The sequence below is a fragment of the Herpailurus yagouaroundi genome, unplaced genomic scaffold (assembly GCF_014898765.1).
Source record: "Herpailurus yagouaroundi ecotype Mexico unplaced genomic scaffold, PumYag 162, whole genome shotgun sequence".
Taxonomy (NCBI): Eukaryota; Metazoa; Chordata; class Mammalia; order Carnivora; family Felidae; genus Herpailurus; species Herpailurus yagouaroundi.
In genome coordinates, this window is record NW_024412403.1 from 12466945 (window position 1) to 12486209 (window position 19265).

Genomic DNA, 19265 nt, shown 5'->3' on the forward strand with positions numbered 1-19265 from the left:
GAACATGCATAGAGACGTATACAGGGATGTTCCCGGCAGCTTGATTTCCATTAGCAAAAACACTGGAAACACCTGACTGTCCAACTATAGGGAACTGAATTAAAGAATTAGGATATTCCATACCATGGAATACTATGCAGCCTTTAAAAGTCAAGTTGTAGAACTATATTGATGTTTACACTATATTGCTAATGGAAAGATCAGGCTGCAACGGTGTAGGTGTAATATTAGCCTGATCTCCCACAATATCACAAAACAAAACCTCTCCCAGCTCAGTGGCTTATCCCGAACAGTAATTCTCATGCTCATGGCGTGTAGATTGTCTGACATCTGGCTGTTCTAGGCTGGGCTCTGCTGCGTGGCTCTCACCTTCAGGCTGGGGCACTTGGGTGGGCTCTAAGCTGCAAACTGGGGACCGACTCTTCTGTCATCCTGATCAAACATCCTTGTCATGGCCTTCCTCCTTGGGGCACAAGATGCCTGATGCCCTGCAGGTATGTGTGTGCCTGCTGCCCAGCCCTTGAATGTTTCAGAATCACCGATTTTGTCTACATGGATTAGTAAAGACTTTGTCTCTACCGAGGTGGGCCCAGAGAGCAGCTGAGAGGTGCAGTTTTGCTTTTTTGCCCCTGCTTTTTAAAGAAATCCCAGGCTTCCCGGATTAAACGTAAGAGCTGTTGATTGACACATTGCCTAGAGCCACCCAACATTTTCCCCCAGATCGGATGTCAATTTCTCTGAAGAGATTACCCGGCCCATTTGCTTCCCCTCGAAGCCACTGCGGCAGCAACTACAATTTAATAATCATGGTTATCGCAGGGTTCAGCCTTAAGCGGTCCTTCTTTAAAAACCAAACAAAACAAAAGGATGTATCCAATATGTTTGCAATTTTGTTCCTTGCTGGGAAAGGCCTGGTGAAATGTCTCTTGTGGCATAGCTGGAACAGAAGAGAAACTCATCAAAGGTGGAGAGGCTGAGGGGGTGCAGACACAATTATCTTCCAGCCATTTGGGCTTTCAAGTTAAGGAAGCTGATTGTAGCCAAGTGACTCCTTTGCAGAAACCAACTTATTAGAGCTGCTCCAGGGACCTGAAGCTTGGGGAGGCTGTCCCAAACGCTGGAAACTCCTGCACTGACTTGAATTTAGAATCAAGTTCAATGGAGTTTTTGTTGTTGTTTTTTTTAACCCCAGTGAGAATCGTTATTCCCTAGTTTACTTTTGAAAAGAAAGTTGAAGTCATCTAGGAACCCAAATCAGAGGATAGAGACTTCGAAGTTTATCGTTTATGCTTATACTCTGAGGGAAGGGGGAGAGCTTTTTTTCTGTTAATTAATGCAAGAGCCAATCCTCTTGGAATACAATTCTGTCTCTTTCTCTTTGTCTCTCTCTCTCTTTCTTCTAGGCCCTTTGCAATGTAAAATGCCCACAGCTTAAGTCTACCGCTCTTTGAATTTTGACAAATGGGAACCCCTGTAACTATCACCTGACACAAGGCCTACAACATTTCCATCCTCCCAGAAAATTCCCCTGTGCCTTTTTTCAACCAACTAGAACTATTCTAATCTCTACTACCACAGATTGGTTTTTGCGTGTTGTTGGACCTTGTACTAATAGAATTGTCAAATATGTATTCTTTTGTGTTGGCTTCTTGTGCTCAACGGAATGTTTTTCAGATTCATCCGTGATCGCCTGTATCAGTAATTTATTCCTTTTGATTGCCGAGTCGAATTGCATTGCAAAAGCATACCATAATTTGCTTGTCCATTGTCTTGTGAGTGATTCCAGTTATGATAAATAGAGTTACCATGAACATTTTTGGACATACCTTTTGGTGAAATACATGTTCATTTCTGTTGGGTATATATCCAGAAGTAGATTTTCTGGATCATAAAGTAGATACATGTTTAATTAACATTGTACTATTTTATATTGTCACCAACAATGTATGGCGGCCACCCTCGATCTTGTCGGTCTTATCATCTTACATGTTCTGATGAGCACGTTATAGTATCTCATTGTGGTTTTACTGCATTCCTTGTTGTCCAATGATGTAGAACACCCCTCTGTGTATTTCTTGGCCATTCAGGTTTCCTTTGCTTTCCTTTGCAAAGAGCTTACGAAAGATTTTTGTCCATTTTTATGGATTTTTAAAATTGATTTGTAAGAATTCTTTATACATCCCAGAGAATGCCCTTTTCGGATGTATATTCCTTAAATATTTCCTCCCAATCTGTAGCTTGACATAGGGAAGGGAAGCAAAAATAATATAAAAACAGGGAGGGGGTTGGGGCGCCTGGGTGGCGCAGTCGGTTAAGCGTCCGACTTCAGCCAGGTCACGATCTCGCGGTCCGGGAGTTCGAGCCCCGCGTCGGGCTCTGGGCTGACGGCTCGGAGCCTGGAGCCTGTTTCCGATTCTGTGTCTCCCTCTCTCTCTGCCCCTCCCCCGTTCATGCTCTGTCTCTCTCTGTCCCAAAAATAAATAAACGTTGAAAAACAAACAGGGAGGGGGACAAAACAGAAGAGACTCTTAAATATAGAGAACAAACTGAGGGTTATAGGAGGGATTGTGGGGGGGGTGGGCTAAATGGGTAAGGGGCGCTAAGGGATCTACTCCTGAAATCACTGTTGCACCAGATGCTAACTAATTTGGTTGTAAATTAAAAAACAAACAAGCAAACAAAAAGTTTATTAACTCTTAAGAAAAGAGGAATGTCAAAAACAAACAGTAAAGGTTTTATTTGAAATAAAAAAGTAAAGGGCGCCTGGGTGGCTCAGTCAGTTGAGCATCAGACTCTTGGTTTTGGCTCAGGTCATGACCCCACGGTTCGCAGATGGGGCCCCACGTCCGGCTCTGCCCTGACAACACGGAGCCTGCTTGGGATTCTCTTTCTCCCTCACTCTCTGCCCCTACCCCAGTAGTCGGAGCTCTCTCTCTCTCTCTCTCTCAAAATAAATACGTATTGAAAAAATAATAATAATTTTAATATTTTTACTTTTTTTAATGTTTACATTTACATTTTTAATGGAATTTACATTACATTTTAATAAAAATGTCTTATTTTTTTTTTCATTTTTTTTTTCAACGTTTATTTCTTTTTGGGACAGAGAGAGACAGAGCATGAACGGGGGAGGGGCAGAGAGAGAGGGAGACACAGAATCGGAAACAGGCTCCAGGCTCTGAGCCATCAGCCCAGAGCCTGACGCGGGGCTCGAACTCAGGGACCGCGAGATCGTGACCTGGCTGAAGTCGGACGCTTAACCGACTGCGCCACCCAGGCGCCCCAAAAATGTCTTATTTTTAACAGAGAGAAAGAGAGAGAGACAGAGCATGAGTGGGGGCGGGGCAGAGGGCAAGGGAGACACAGGATCCAAAGCAGGCTCCAGGCTCTGAGCTGTCAGCACAGAGCCCGACACGGGGCTCAAACTCACGGACCGCGAGATGGAGACCTGAGACGAAGTCGGAAACTCAATCCACGGAGCCACCCAGGCACCCCAGTAATAATAATTTTTAAAAGCGAGACTCAAAATAACTCCTGTCATCACTGCAACTGGGTGACTCTTGAGAAACTGGGCTCTCCATCCCCACGGCAATGCTTATCTTCAACAGCTGACCATCAATACAAAAATCCTGAAAGGCACACTTTTACCCTGAAGTTAAGAATCATCCTTGTATAACCCAGGAACCAACATCATCCGTGAAATGTGTAACCTGAGTTTTCGAAGTGGAGGAGGAAGGATCCCTGAGAAACCCTGTCTCCGGTCACCCGAGTCTCGTCACCCCCAGCTCCCACCCCGCTTCCGGCCCCACCCAAGTCCTTTGGCCTCTGAGTCAACCCAGGGATCTGCTCTTTGTGAAGGGGACCCATCCCAGGCCCTCTTCCTGCACTAAAGTGGGATTCCACGTCCCGTGGGGGGACCCCAGCCGCACGAGGCCCTAACAGCGGTCTCCCTAGAGCTTCTTTTCCCAGCATGCCTTTCCCCCAGGTTTGCCTCGGAAGGGAACTGAGTGATCTCTCTTCGCAGATCCCCAAAGCAACCGGCCTCAGGAAATGAACCCTTCCTAAACTGACTGTCGAGAGGCCCACCCTCCCAACCGGGAATCAGGAGGCCTCGACTCCACAGCTAAAACCTCTCCTCCAGCCTGTCCTCGGGTGGCACCTGCTGTCAGCTCCTCCATGGCCAAAGCCCGATCCCCACACGCATCCGGCCAAGCCCTCTGGCCGTGCGGGCCCTGTGCGGTGGGGAGGATAGCCTCTGTGCCTGACCACCTCTGTTGCGGGTTCCGACGGCCATTCCTGACCGTGGGTTCTGAGAGATCACTCCTGATCCCTCCCAATCAACCACGCCACCACACATACCCCTTTCGTCTTCCTTACGGTCCCTTGAGCCGGTTTGGGACCCCTTGCCACCAAAATAACCTTGCCTGGGTCGGGGGACACCAGCCGCCTACAAAAGTAGGACAAACAGAAGCGTTGCTGTGCCCTGCGCGAAGCCAGGCCGAGGAGGGGGGAGGGGATACCAAACGTAAACAAGGGATGCAGTCAAGACCTTGCCACCAGCTGGCCCAAGCTTGTGCAGGAGCAGGGGAACATCTTCAGAGTCCCGAGCTGGGCGAGGGCGCCCTTGTAAACACAACCCATGCAGTGTGGCTGGGAAGTGATGGGCCCACTTGTGAGCCCAGGCTGGTGCGAACCCCGCCAACGACTCCACTCTTCACCTGTGCTTGTGGCCCTCACCGCCCCCCATTCATTCCCGCCCCAGGCGGAGCGTTAGGTGCCGAAGACTGGCAGTGAGGGGACCCAACATCCCCGCCCTCAGGGAGTTCACGTCCCCCGTATGGAGCCTCTGTGGGACACTCTTCAAAATTCTTCACTGCCTTCACCCCTTCAATCAGCGGAGCAGCCCTGGGAGGCAGGCACCGCTATGTGCTGCACTGAGCAGTTGTTGACCCGCGGCCCAGAGAGAGGAGGAAACCGGCCAAAGGACACACAGCCGGCCAGCGGCCCAGGTACGACCCAGCAGGCAGCCTTGTTCCAGGGCCCGAGGCCTTGACTTCCATCTGGGGAGACCTGGCAATCCAGGCTTATTTCCCCTCCTCCTCACATGCACAGATCATTCAGCTGGAATCCTGCTCGGCACTGGGACACGATGAGAAAGGACCCCTCGAGTCCAGTGAGAGATGCAGCCATGTGGGGTCTTGACGAGCGGGTGCTCTAAAGAAGGAGCCGTTCATGCCACAGGAAGTGGGTTCACAGGCACAGGCGTTCCAGAGAGTACACCCCAAAGACAGAGCCTGAGAGGGGGAAGGAGCCCGGGCCCTTGGGGGGTGGTGGGGGGAGATAAGAGGTCTCTCGTGGCTCCGAGACCAGTCCTTTGTGGGATGGCTGGGGGGAGGGGCAGTGGCGGGCTGATGGAGGGGGTCAGGGGGCAGTGGGTGGGAGGGACGGGCGGGGTGTCCTGTCACCTCACAGGAGGGAGGGGAGGGAGGCAGAAAGGGTTAAAAAACCAAGGTGGGCCCGGTTATGGAAGACAGCGTTCTAGTAAAAGGTTTGGTCTTTCTGTTGTCAATGGGGTGTCATTAATGGTTTCGTCAGGGAGGTGATAAGCGGTATTTGACCAAATCTGTTTCCGTATTAGATAAATAGAGGTGATTGAGAGAGGTGATAGATAGAAGGATGGATGGATAGATAGAAATATAGATAGATGATAGATAGATAGAACAAAGATAGAATTAGATAAGTAGATAGATAAATAGAGAGGTGGAGAGGTGAGGGACAGGGGGCAAAGGAGAAGGAGCTGGGGTTGACATAGACATGGGGTGGGGACAGGGACAGGGATAAGGGGAATGTATCTTTTCCCCTGAGGGGGGTGGAGGTGTAGGAGGAGGGGGTGCGCAGAAGCAGGATTCCTTGTTGCAAATGTTCTGCAATCGCCTCAGGGAAAAGAGTCCTCTGTTCCTTTGCTGTCGCAGCTCAGGGCTGGGCTGAGGGCTGGTGGCCGTGGCTGGTGGCCAGAGGAGGCAGGAAGCAAGCACCTGGTCGAAAGAGCCGCTTCCCCCTCCGCCGCCTGCCACCAGGCTTCAGATCACCCGGCCGGACCTGCTACCGATGTAGCTGCTAATCACCACGGAAAAGGTCCCTCCCTGGAAATCAGGGGGCTCGTTTTTGTGTTTTGCCCCCAGCAGCCTTGTCCACATTGGCCTCAGCGTCCAGCCCTCGCTGTGACTGCCTTTTGGGCCTGAACGTTCTTAGGAAGGGACAGATCCCGCAGGTAGCTGCCACCTGGCCCACAATGGCAGCCTAGGAAAGCCCGGCTCCCGCTGCGAGGGGCCGAGCCACCCCGGGAGGGAAATGACCAAGGTCAATGTTGGGGACGCAGCATCTGCAGCAAAGCCTCTGCCCCATTCTCCTCCTGTGGTCATTGTTACTTTCCACTGACCAGCTGCCTGCAGGCTCCGGGCAAAGACAAAATGGGTAACACAGCCGCCATTCATTGGAGATTAATGCCTGGAAGGAACCACACCTCTGAACAATTGCTTCCTCCACGAGGGACAGTGCTGAATGGCCGGGGAGCCCCATTGATGGCGGCTATGAAAGAGGTGAAGGCCTGCGGTGGAGGGGAAGAAAACCCTCACACCGCCCCTCAAACCTAGCCCCGATTCTTCCTTCTCGCCTTTCTTTTCCCTTCTGACTGCCCCACTCCGCCCCTGTCGCCCTAATCCAGAACCGTCCTTTTTGTGCGGGGACTTGGGCAGCGCGCTTAAAATTCACGGATTTGCTACTGTAAGTCATATCGCTGCGGCTGCGTGCTGATCGCGTTAGTACCCATTATCTCCGCAACTTTCCGACTTGATAATTAGTTACTATCATTCACGCTGTGCAATCAGCTGTTAAATCCTCGTTTATGCTGATTTGAATATGAATGTGCTGTTCAATAACATGTTAGATTGCCATGTTTACAAATATACTCCAGGTATTTGGAAATTTAGATGATGCGGAACATACTGTTTCAGCTGTGCTCGGTGCCAGTTTAAATAACTTAAGCCTATTTACCAATTACTTAGCAATTCTTTTCACATACTTCTGTTTCCCCTGTCCTATCCTTCTCGACCCAAACTCAGATATGCTCTTTTTCGTCTGTTTGCGTGTTGTCGCTGTACTAAACTAACAGTCTTCAAGATGGGACGGAAGGAGCAGCCACCTCTATGTGGGCCATCTTTTCTGATTCCTGCTGATCTCATTCCCGCGTCTTTGAGAGGCAGAGGAAACTGCAAATGGGAAAAAGAAAGAAAAAAAAAATGATCTCTGCAGCTGGAGTGTTAAATATCAAGTCTCTGAAAGGACATGTTTTGCATGTAGCACAAAAGGGAAAGAAGAGAAAATTTCTGAATGTGGGTAACACCCAAGAGAGCAAGATGCATCTGATTGGAAACTCCTAGAAGGCAAACAAGTGGTTCTGGAGAGCGGGGCTTCTCAAACTTGAATGTGCCTTTGAATCACTTGGGGGTTCCCTATGGCTTGTGGATGCTGGCTCGCTAAGTAAGGCCGGGGCTGAGACACGACGTGTCTGATCACCTCCCAGGTGCAAGAACACTCTAAAACAAAGGGACTATGGGGGCGCCTGGGTGGCTCAGTCGGTTAAGCGTCCAACTTCGGCTCAGGTCATGATCTCGAGGTCTGTGAGTTCGAGCCCCGCATCGGGCTCTGTGCTGACAGCTCAGAGCTTGGAGCCTGCTTCGGATTCTGTGTCTCCCTCTCTCTCTGCCCCTCCCTTGCTGGCACTCACTCTCTCTCTCTCTCTCAAAAATAAATACATATTTTAGAAAATATTTTAAAAAAAGAATACGCTTTTCCATTTGAGATTTAAACATCAAGCTTGACAATTCCACTTCTGGGTATACATGCAAAAGAATTGAAAGCAGGGACTTGAACAGCTATTTATACACCCTTGTTTATAGCAGCGTGATTCTCAACAGCCGAGAAGGAGAAGCAGCCCAAGCATCCATGCATGGATGAATGGATCAACGCAATGTGGCTCGTACATAAGATGGAATGTTATGCAGCCTTAAAAAGAAAGGAAATGCTAAAAAAATAAATAAATAAATAAATAAATAAATAAATAAATAATTAAAAGAAAGGGGCGCCTGGGTGGCTCAGTCGGTTAAGCGTCCGACTTCGGCTCAGGTCACGATCTCGCGGTCCGTGAGTTCGAGCCCCGCGTTGCGCTCGGGGCTGACAGCTCGGAGCTTGGAGCCTGCTTCCGGTTCTGTGTCTCCCTCTCTCTCTGCCCCTCCCCCGCTCATGCTCTGTCTCTCTCTGTCTCAAAAATAAATAAAATAAACGTTAAAAAAATTTTTTTTTAAATAACTAAATAAAAAGAAAGGAAATGCTAACACGCACCACAACATGGATGAGGACATTATGTTACGGGAAGGAAGCCAGTCGCACAAGAATAAATGCCGTAGGATTCCACTTCCCGGAAGTTATCTAGCCAAATGCACAGAAACAGAAGTAAAATGGTGGAGGGAGGGTTGGAGGGAAGAGGGGATCGGGAGCTGCTTAACAGGTATAGAGTTTCAATCTTGAAAGATGAAAACATTCCGGAAGCTGATTGTGTGACGATGTGAATGTATGTAACACTACTGAACCATGCGCTTAAAAATGGTTAAGATGGCAAAACTTATGTTATGTGTCTTTTACCACAATTTAATTTTTTTTTTACAATACATAGGGGGAAAAAAATCATTCTTGGTTTTAGGGACATCGTGAAAAAAGGTTTACTTCTACCAAGCAACCTATATTTCAGCAGATTCACCTTCAATTCTTCAGTGAGTTGATCGGATTTCCCGGACACCAGCCAGGAAAGAATAAATCAATTTTTCTTCTGTGCTCCCATGTCCTTTGATCAAAACCCCATTGCAGGGGCGCCTGGGTGGTTCAGTCGGTTGAGCGTCTGCCTCTCGATTTCGGCTCAGGTCGTGATCTCACAGTTGGCTCTGCGCTGACAGCGGGGAGCCTGCTTGGGATTCTCTCTCTCCCCCTCTCTCTGCCCCTCCCCCACTCATGCACTCTCTTTCTCTCTCTCAAAATAAATAAACTTTAGAGAAAAAAGAAAACCCCAACCCCCCCATTCCAACAATTATAGCATTCTGATCAATGTTCAAATTCCATGTGTGTCTCCATTTCCCTAGGAGGCTTTGAGGCTGGTGTTTGCCCTTCAGTGATGGACCTAAGCTTCAGACACTTCTCTCCCCCATCCTGACACAGTCCTGATTTTGTCCAGGTGTCTCTCCTTCTCACCTTTGCCCTTCTGTGTCAGAGGAGGCCACAACCTTAGGACATGAACCATCAGGAGACTAAATCAGTCGCGATGGCTCCATTCCATGGTCAGTGAGGTCTGAAGGAGTTCTGCTGGAAGGCTTCGGGGAAAGGTTTCCTTGCCTTTAAAAAGAGACACGGGGGGCGCCTGGGTGGCGCAGTTGGTTAAGCGTCCGACTTCAGCCAGGTCACGATCTCGCGGTCCGGGAGTTCGAGCCCCGCGTCGGGCTCTGGCCTGACGGCTGAGAGCCTGGAGCCTGTTTCCGATTCTGTGTCTCCCTCTCTCTCTGCCCCTCCCCCGTTCATGCTCTGTCTCTCTCTGTCCCAAAAAATAAATAAAAACGTTGAAAAAAAATTATAAAAAGAGACACGGGAAGAGAATGTTCCTCTGTTTACAAAGGAGATTGTCTGGGCGAGACACGTGGAACACAGGTGGTCATCTTGACAGCAGCCTGATTAAGGCAGCAGCCGCAGGTGGCAGAGACAGAACAATCTAGAAAGGCAGAGCCAGAGCCAGAGCCACCCTACCTCTGGGTCTCTTGCCTTGTCAAAAATAGAGCGCTTCCTGGTTTAAGCCGATTGAGCGGGAGTGTTCTGTTCTGGCCGCCGAAACAGCCTTAACCGATCCGAGTACCTTGCAGGTAGGAGATAATGCTGATATTTGATGGATTCAATTCGAGTAGGAAGACAGGGCTGGTTCACTGCCCTTAGAGGACTCTTCAGGCCGCGTGACATCTGTCCCCATCCCCGGCAACCTCACTGGTGAAATGGTTTTTCCGACGAGAAAGATAACAGGGTGTTTTTGCTTGCTTGTTTTCATCACAGATCCTCCATGGGCTGCTTTTTCTAGAGAACGTGTAAAACGTCATTCCATTGTCAAAGTTTCATTGAATTATACCTCTTGACAGACCTGTGCCTTACAGGAGCAAACTTCAGGAAGGGGTCATCACAAATGGCTCATGCTCGTTGAGCATCTTTATGCGCCAGACGTTAGGCTCAGTTAATCCTCAGATTGATTCTGTCATCCCCCTCCTTTCTCGGATAAAGAAACCGAGGCGCAGAAAGCTTCATTCACCTGCCCAAGGCCACACAGCTAATAATGCGCGGGGGCCTGGGATTCGAACCTGAGGAGTTGGCTCCTGTCATTAGGCTCCATGGCGGTGAATTGCTTAGGTGCGCGCGGCTTTCTTCAGTTCAGACAACGGCAGTCCATTCCCTGCCGTCAAAACCTTAAGACTCTTAAAATCTTAAAACTCAGATCACGTTCCCCTCCACCTCGATGCCCTCCGGTGGGTCCCCGCGGAAGTTCTAGAGATCATCCGAAACAAGGCTCAAGTCTGTGTTGGTCCCCACTCCACTGGCTTCCCTCCCACTGGCCGCTCTGGCCACCGTTCAGCCGTCTTTGCCTCCGGGCTTTCACACCTGCTCTTCGCTCTGCCCGGGGTTCAACCCCTGACCGGACAGACAGACATACGCATCCACACAGGCGCGCACACACCCGACCCCTGGAGAACTTCCACTCATCCTTCAAGTGTCCCTTGAAATAGTTTACTTCCTTAGAGATCTCTCCGCTGCCCTTCGGTCCGATTTGTCCCATGGCCGTACCCTCCCCGTCACCTGGGTGGCACTGCTCAGAATTCATAGTTGCATGAGTGTGTGTGATTTTCTGCTTTGTCTCTGTCCTCCCCCAGGAGACCGTCATGCCCGTGTTGTCTCTACAGTATCCCGAGTGACAGTCACATTGCGGCAAGAGTGGGGAAATGTTCAAGGAGAGGAGGCAGAAAAGAACTTGAGAAGGAAAGAAAAAACTGGAAGGAAGGGAAGGGAAATTGAGAGACTATGGTCAGGAAGGAAGAGACTGTGAGGCTCCGTGAGTTGCCAAGCATTTGAAAGCTTTTACCACAGTAACGTTCCTTCCCCCCCGGGTAAGCAAAGGGCATGGCCTTGGCAATAGCTGGCTTGTTTCCTTCTTCCCTCTGTCCCTCCTTTCCTTCCTTCCCTCCCTCCTTCCTTCCTTCTTTCAACTGCTTCATTCCCTCCTTACTTTGCCCTCTCTTTCTTTCTATACCTATTTTCCTTTTTCAAAAACAAACAAAAAAAAAAAACCTCCCTAAAACAAAAGTAAAAGACCAGCATTTAAAATTCATCCATAAATTTTAAAGTGAAGCCTGTGTGTTTGGCCCACAGGATATTTTTACTACTGTTTTGCAGAGAGCAGTGGAGCTCTTCCTTCTTATATCCTCTGTCCCTCTCCCAGCTCTACCAGTTTATATCAAGTGGACGACTCTTTACAATCCCCTCCGTATATCGGGACAATCATACCAACCAAACTAATATATTGGAACTAGGAATATAACTTTAGGAAAAGCAACTAGACAGATAGAAGGATTTTTCACTTTTATAGGGTTAAGTGGCTATAAAAATTATAAATTGATATCAAATTATATCATAAGGTCAAGAGATTTGCTGCTGACTTCCCTTTAATGAATTAAGAAACAACTAGTGAGAAAAACGTAACGACACGAAAATATCCAAGCAAACAGAAAATATTTAAAGGTGAGAGCCACCCAAAACATAGAATAACTTGCGAACATATTATTAGTAGAATTTCTAGCACTTTAACTCATTTAAAAATAGACAAAGTAGGGGCACCTGGGTGGCTCAGTGGGTTGAGCGTCCGACTTCAGCTCGGGTCATGGTCCACGGTTCACGAGTTCGAGCCCCACGCCGGGCTCTGTGCTAACAAACAGCTCCGAGCCTGGAACCTGCTTCAGATTCTGTATCTCCCTCTCTCTCTCCCCCTCCCCTGCTCATGCTCTGTCTCTCAAAAATAAATAAATGTTAAAATTTTTTTTTAAAAAATAGACAAAATGAATTCATTCCAGGACATGTCCAACTACTTACGAAATATGACTATGTGATTATACTCAATCTATTGTTTTAAAATTTATTTTTCAGAGTTTGCGTTATTATAACTAAGATGTAATTGACCAAGAAAATGCTAGCCACACCACTTATTGTTTCCCAGGTTTGAAGGTACAAAGGACTGTGCTTCAAGTATGGAAAAACTGGAGAATGCCTTATTTTTGAGAGGTGGGAGGAAAGGCAAAGAGAGAAGGAGACATAGAATTTGAAGCAGGTTCTAGGCTTTGAGCTGTCGGCACAGAGCTCTACATGGGGCTCAAACCCACGAACCATGAGATCATGACTAGAGCCAAAAGCGATGCTTAACCGACTGAGCCACACGGGCACCCTTTGTTTGAGACATTTTCAAATTCATTTTATTAGAGTACCAACCCATCAAAGAGTCACCTGAGGAAGCAACGAGAACGAAGACAGGAAGGGAGAAAGAAAAACGGAAGGAGAGAGAAATGGGGGTAAAGAAACTTTGCATCCAGATCAATATTACCCTTCAATAGCATTACCCTGAAATCACGCATTCATTCTTCAGTACCTCCACACCCAAATATTTGACGCACGGGCATGTCATGTCATGTCATGATAAAGGTTTAGGCCTGCAAAGAACTTAAAAAGTTATCAAGGGCTTATTTTATAGGCGAGAAAGCCAGAATTCAGGAAGTTCCAAGCGCTTGACAAAGTCACAGAGCTTTTATCCACTTAAAAAATGGATGACAGAGTGAGAAAAGGGATTTGAATCAGTACTACATCGAATTATTCAAAGTATATCATTCTTTTCCGTTGAACTTATTCATTCATTCATCCCACACATATTTACTGAGTGCCTCGTATGTTCTGGGCACTGCTGAAGGTACAGCAGTGAACAAACAGACAAAACACCGTACATTCGTGGGGTGCACGTCCCAGGGCGTCAATATAATTTAAATTCCTCGTTCTATGTTCCATGCTGAGGTTGCTGTTTTAACAATTTTCGGGAGCCACCTCATTAGAATCAGAGATGCTGAACGAATTCTCTACTGACACAACTTGGTGAGTGTACGAGTTACAAATATGAGTCAACTCTATCGATTACAAAGAGGAGGCAGTGCACATGCAACTTTTTTAGAGAGAAATTAAACCCCATTAAAACATAATAGATGATGCTCCACATGACATCCGATTCACCAGCCACATCTCCTAAAACACAGGGCAGGACTGTTGGAAAGAAAAGAAAAGAAAAAAAAGAAAAGAAAACAAAACAAAACTAAGCATTTTTAAAGGCTTTCCAGCCAAGATAAGAAGACATTAAACTTTTGGCAAGCATCCTGGCAGCCAGCCCAATGGAACCACGCACTGCCTGCAAATGTTTAGCCCACAGCTGTTGGAAATGAAGAATGTCAAAATACCCAAAAGCAAGAATCCATGCACACACATCAAAGAAGCGAAGCTCTGGGGGACACCCAGCGTCGAAGCGGATGATGGCAGGAGCACCAGAAGGGAGGCAGGAAGGGAGGTGCCGGGCAACACAGAAGACCAACCATTCTTGATATCGCGTCTACAACCTCGGCTGTGTTCATCCCTGCTGTACCACCATGGGAAATGGTCCCCGACGTTCAGAAATCCACTGGCGAGGACCCAAAGCCTGCTGCCGTTAACTTCATTCTGCAAAAGGTGTGTCCTTTACTCCATGACGAAATCGTGAAAACTCAGGCAGGGGTCCCTTTTTTCTTTTTCTGTTGTTTCTTTTTTAGCCAAACTCTCATGTGTCCTGCACCCGTAGAAATAGTTATTTTTAACCCTCAATTCACCCGAAACGAATTAAATGAACTAATTAAAATGAAACGTGGTTTATTTTGAGAAGCCAATGTTCCGAAAGTGCGTAGATCCCGGTAGTTCTTTGGTTTAAGATGAAACATCACATTCCAGCCATAAGAGCACGGCGGCCTCACAAATGGGGCCAACATTTACTTAACTTTCTAGAAGACGGTTTGAAGATTAAGAAGGAAGGGGAGGGGCGCCTGGGTGGCGCAGTCGGTTAAGCGTCCGACTTCAACCAGGTCACGATCTCACGGTCCGAGTTCGAGCCCCGCGTCGGGCTCTGGGCTGATGGCTCAGAGCCTGGAGCCTGTTTCCGATTCTGTGTCTCCCTCTCTCTCTGCCCCTCGCCCGTTCATGCTCTGTCTCTCTCTGTCCCAAAAATAAATAAACGTTGAAAAAAAAAAAAAACATTAAAAAAAAAAAAAAAAGAAGGAAGGGGGAAAAAAAGTTAGAGAGGGAGAGAGCCAAACCATAAGAGACTCTTAAAAACTGAGAATAAACTGAGGGTTGATGGGGGGTGGGAGGGAGGGGAGGGTGGGTGATGGGTATTGAGGAGGGCATCTGTTGGGATGAGCACTGGGTGTTGTATGGAAACCAATTTGACAATAAATTTCATATAAATAAATAAATAAATAAGAAGATTACTGTTTTGTCACTCAAAACGGTATGGTACTGGCTAAAAATATAGACACAGAGATCAGTGAAGATTATGCCACAGCTTAGAGAAATGGTGATATGGGTTTGTTTTCTCTTTTCTTATGTTTACGGAATTTGACTATGTCGGTTTTATAATTTCAAAAAACTGTTTACTAAAAATAAAATAGAGTGAATCTCTACTACAGCTAGAGTGAGTGGCATGGGTCTAGGTACAACCTTTCACATAAAATGACCAAGGAAGGTGACAAATCTGGAAAAAGCAGTGGGGCCAGCTAAATCACAAGATATATGAAAGGTACAGAATAAGGTGTCTCTCTTACGTCACCAAGCCATTCAGATAATTCGAGACTTTTGTAAGCATGAGGAAGTTGGTCCCCAAAATGTCATCTGCTATTTTGGTGAGAAAAGAAAGAGGGAGCAGGCAGTAGAGTGATTTTGTAAATCACTGATGAGAACGAGAACCTAGAGAGAATTGATACAGGTCAATATAGCTTCCCAGCCACTGCGTCCTTCCTGCCCACAAAAAGTCAACTGGCAGGATTGTATTAGGTCATCAATTCCCAGAGGACAGCTTGACTACATGAGTAAAAACTTGTATACCCTTTGACCCAAGAATTCCTCTTTAATCGGAGAAGTACACAAAAATGTTTGTACGAAGACGCTCATTTCGTTGTTCTTAAAATAGGAACAAAATGGACACACCCTAATTGGCCCACCAAAAAAAAGCTTAGTTAGATAATTCAGGAGTATCTGGATGATGGACTCTTACACTACCTTTAAAAAGGAATGTGCAGGGGCGCCTGGGTGGCTCAGTCAGTTAAGTGTCTGACTCTTGATTTCGACTCGGGTCGTGACGTCGAGGTTCATGGGATTGAGCACCACGCTGGGCTCTGTGCTGGACGCGGATCCCGCTTGGGATTCTCTCTCTCTCTCTCTCTCTCTCTCTCTCTCTCTCTCTCTCCCCCTCCCCAACATCAAAATAAATAAACTTAAATAAAAAGAAAAAGAAAGTGATATCAAAAAGAATCTCCATGATATATTATCGAGCAAAAACAAGCAGTTTATAAAATGGGATATGTGGTATGGTGTCATTTTCATTTAATTGTACAAACGATAGGAAGACATCTGGAAGAATGGTCTCCAGTCTATTGGCAGTGGATGTCTCTGGGTGGAGAATTTAGCAAGATGTTTACTTTGTTCCTTCTCCCGTCCTGTATAGCCTGAACATTCTAGAAGAGTCGGTGTGGCACTGGAAGGAGGCCTCTGGGACAGAGCCGCTGGGAAGTCCTGGGAAACCCCAGGATAATGACCATTGGAGGCCCCGTGGACGGATCTGAGGGTGGCAGAAAGGCTTAAACGATGTGGAAGCAAAGAGGGAGCCAAAGTGGTTTATGGCAAGAGAAAGAACGGTGACGAAGCAGAATTTCCGGGTGATTAGACTGAATTCTCTGGGAGGCTGCACGGGATTGTGTGTTCTATTATTATTCATAGAATTCCTGCCATCGTAGAACTCAGTGGGCCATTGGAACAGCCGGGCTAACTGGAATTTTTTTTTTTTTTTTTTTTTTTTTTTTTTTTTTTTTTTTTTTTTTTTCAGTTAGCGTGGGGGGCCTGTGCAGGGAAAGAAAATACCAAGCTAACTTTCTCAAGAAATAACACACAGCCTGTGGAGGCAGGACAGAAATTGTTCCATGCAACATATTAACTCATCGTGGCCCACGGGAGGCTGGAAACTATCTAGAATGCGGTGTGTTTGGCCCTATGAGATATTGTAAGTGTTTCTTTCCTAAAAAACAGGTGACCATCCCTGTGACCATAGTACTCAGCTTTGAAGTCCTCGTCAACCAAAGATGTGGGTAGTTATCTGTTAGAAAGTAGACTGGCTTAATGGTCTAAAAGGTTCCGGGTGGTAAATGAGAAGATTTAGGGGCCTAATTACTAGTTTGCCTGCTTGAATATTCTTCTTTACAGAGTAGCTGGAGCTAGAGACAGAAATCAGAACTATTCACTTTGGAAAGAATTTTCAATACTTCAATAACACAGTTTCTAGTACCTAAATTTTTTTTTAAAAAAAGGTACTCTGAAAATATTAGCAAAATGCTCATTAAAAGGAAACGATCTGCACAATTATTACCCTGAAGAGTTCCAAGTTAAATGTCTCGGGAAGTGACATCCTCCTTTCCAGAGGGCTTTCCTGTTTGATCATTTTAAAATTTAACTGCCAAAAGAAATGAAAAGTAAAACCATACAGCAGAAACAAGCTGCCACAAAGGATCCTCAAACATTGGGTCCATTTAGACATTTTAGAACATCTCAGTGAAAAGCAGCCATCTCTGCTCAAACCTAGTTAGAAAATGTTTGATGTTACAACACAGATTTTCTATCATGCACTTTGAGTTAACACAGAGATGCAACTTAATACAATAAGCATGGTTTCTCCCATTTGGGATTCTTAAAACATAAGAAACATAGCATGCTGGGCATTTACTTGGTTTGAATTAATAGCGATGTATATATAGAATATTATGAAGATCAAGTTATCCTCTGACCATTCGCTGCTTGAAATTTCCCCATTCAGCAGATTCTATACATTGCTAATGTTAAAAATGAGAGGGTTTTTTTGTGACCAAAAAAAAAAAAGTATTTGTGTAATCTTCAAAGTGTTTAATTTGTATTAAAGCTAAATCCAGAGGCTCTGAAACCTTAGGGGCTCTCGATGTGGATTTTTGTTCTGGTTCACACACCTTGAGACAAAGGCTCATAGTCAAGATGTGGAGGAAAAAGACGTTTTTTTGTGTGCGAGATGCGGGGCAAATTTATTCCCCGGGCAGCCTGGAATGAGCTTCAGAAAATGGATAGAGTGTCTTCTTGAAGAAAGGGCCTCTAAGTAAACTCGACTGCCATTCAAAAGATTTGCTCTGACACTTAACAAGTGGTGCAGGAAGAAAGGAAAATCTGTTGTCAGGTTTGGGGTGTTTATCAGCCCCCCTCGAGACACTTGACCTAATGCTGCGGCCCCCCTAATCCGCTGATCTGCATGCCGTGGTCTCGCGAGCCTCAGCCCGCAACTCCAGTAAAATTGCCTGGAACACTTGTCCCAACACATTGATCCCTCGGTATATTGTGTGCGGCTCACCTACCCCCCCCCCTCCTCTTGCGGCTCCCCCTAAATTTAATTCTGCTCACAAATTGTGAAATAAGTTGTTTGGGCTGGATTTGTCGAGTGAATTGTCCCACTAATGAAACAGTCTGTTCATTATACAGTTGTGGGACGGAAGATTTAGCGCTCCCATACCCCGGGCCCCGGGCAGGTTAACGTTTTTAGACTTGACAGTTTACAAAAGAATGAATAGGTCTCTCCTGTCACATCAGGCTTACAAACAGCTTGGCACACAAACAGTTACTGCTTGTGTGCATGTGGATTTAGGGTCCCCGCCTGCTAATGCCCCAGATTTGTAAGTACAAATTGGTTGGTCTTCAAACTGTTTGCGAAAGGAATAAAATGACCAAAAATTAGTTTGTTTTAGCCTTTTCCCCCTCCCCTCCCCGCTCTTGCAAGGGAAACATTTAAAAAAAAAAAAAAAAAAAAAAACAGAGAGAGAGAGAGAAGGAAAGGCTAAAATAGTATGTAGCAGGTCCTCAGGGAATATTGTGGCGTTTTTGCTTAAGGCATCAAATTAAGCAGGACCATTGTTTGGCAGAAAACATTTTGTTCTGCTGGGGCACCCTGCTTCTCAGAAGGCAGCTGAAAATCTAAGGGAATTAATTTAAGACGTGTGATTTTAAAAGATAGAGCAGGGAGAGTGGGGGGGGGAGATCAAAAACTTTTCATTTCTATTCATTTTAGTACCTGTTGCTTACAACTGGTTATAATACCTCCCTCCCTCCTTCTAACCGCATTGATCTTTTAAAATGGGTCATTTAGGTTTCTGAATCTTTTCATAGGCAATTATGTGTAAATTAGCTAAAACCCGTTTTATTTTTTCTATGGCAGTTTGAATTGTGTGGTGAGTTGGTTAAATTCTTGCCAAATCTTTGAGAGAGAATGCTGCATAGGAAGTCAGGTGAATAGTTTTATCATGTGATTTATCATCAGTTTGGCGATACTTTTTAGTCTGGATTGAGTTTAAACACTCTTTGGTTTATTATAGCTACAGCAGGATAGTTGATGAGAGTAGTAGATGTTTCCATCACTTTAGAGGAGAAACAAAGAAAAGTAACAGACTGTGCTCACTTCGACAGCATATATACTAAAATCGGAACGATACAGAAAAGCTTAGCATGTCCCCTGTGCAAGGATGACACACGCAAATTCTGGAAGCGTTCCATGTTAAAAAAAAAAAAAAAAAAGGTAACAAAGAATTTTTTCAGATTTCAGCTTGACCTAACATCTTTGAATTAAAGACTCTCTCCTTGATCAGATACAGCCCCAGGATGTTCAACCTCCTTACAGTACAAGGGGTTATTCTTTCATATTTCAGTAAGTTCATTAGCACATGTTTCCATGTACTGTAAAGGCAATTTGTAACAATCAGACTTTTTGGCAACTTTGCAAGCAGCAGTTACGAGCTAAT

General features: G+C 46.1%; 1 non-coding gene across 1 annotated transcript; it reads left to right on the forward strand.

Annotated features, from left to right (window-relative positions):
- The first annotated feature begins 18917 nt into the window (after positions 1 to 18917).
- On the forward strand, positions 18918 to 19026 carry LOC121036601 (U6 spliceosomal RNA). The gene has a single exon (XR_005793414.1). It is a non-coding gene; the product is annotated as a U6 spliceosomal RNA (small nuclear RNA).
- Positions 19027 to 19265: the final 239 nt, after the last annotated feature.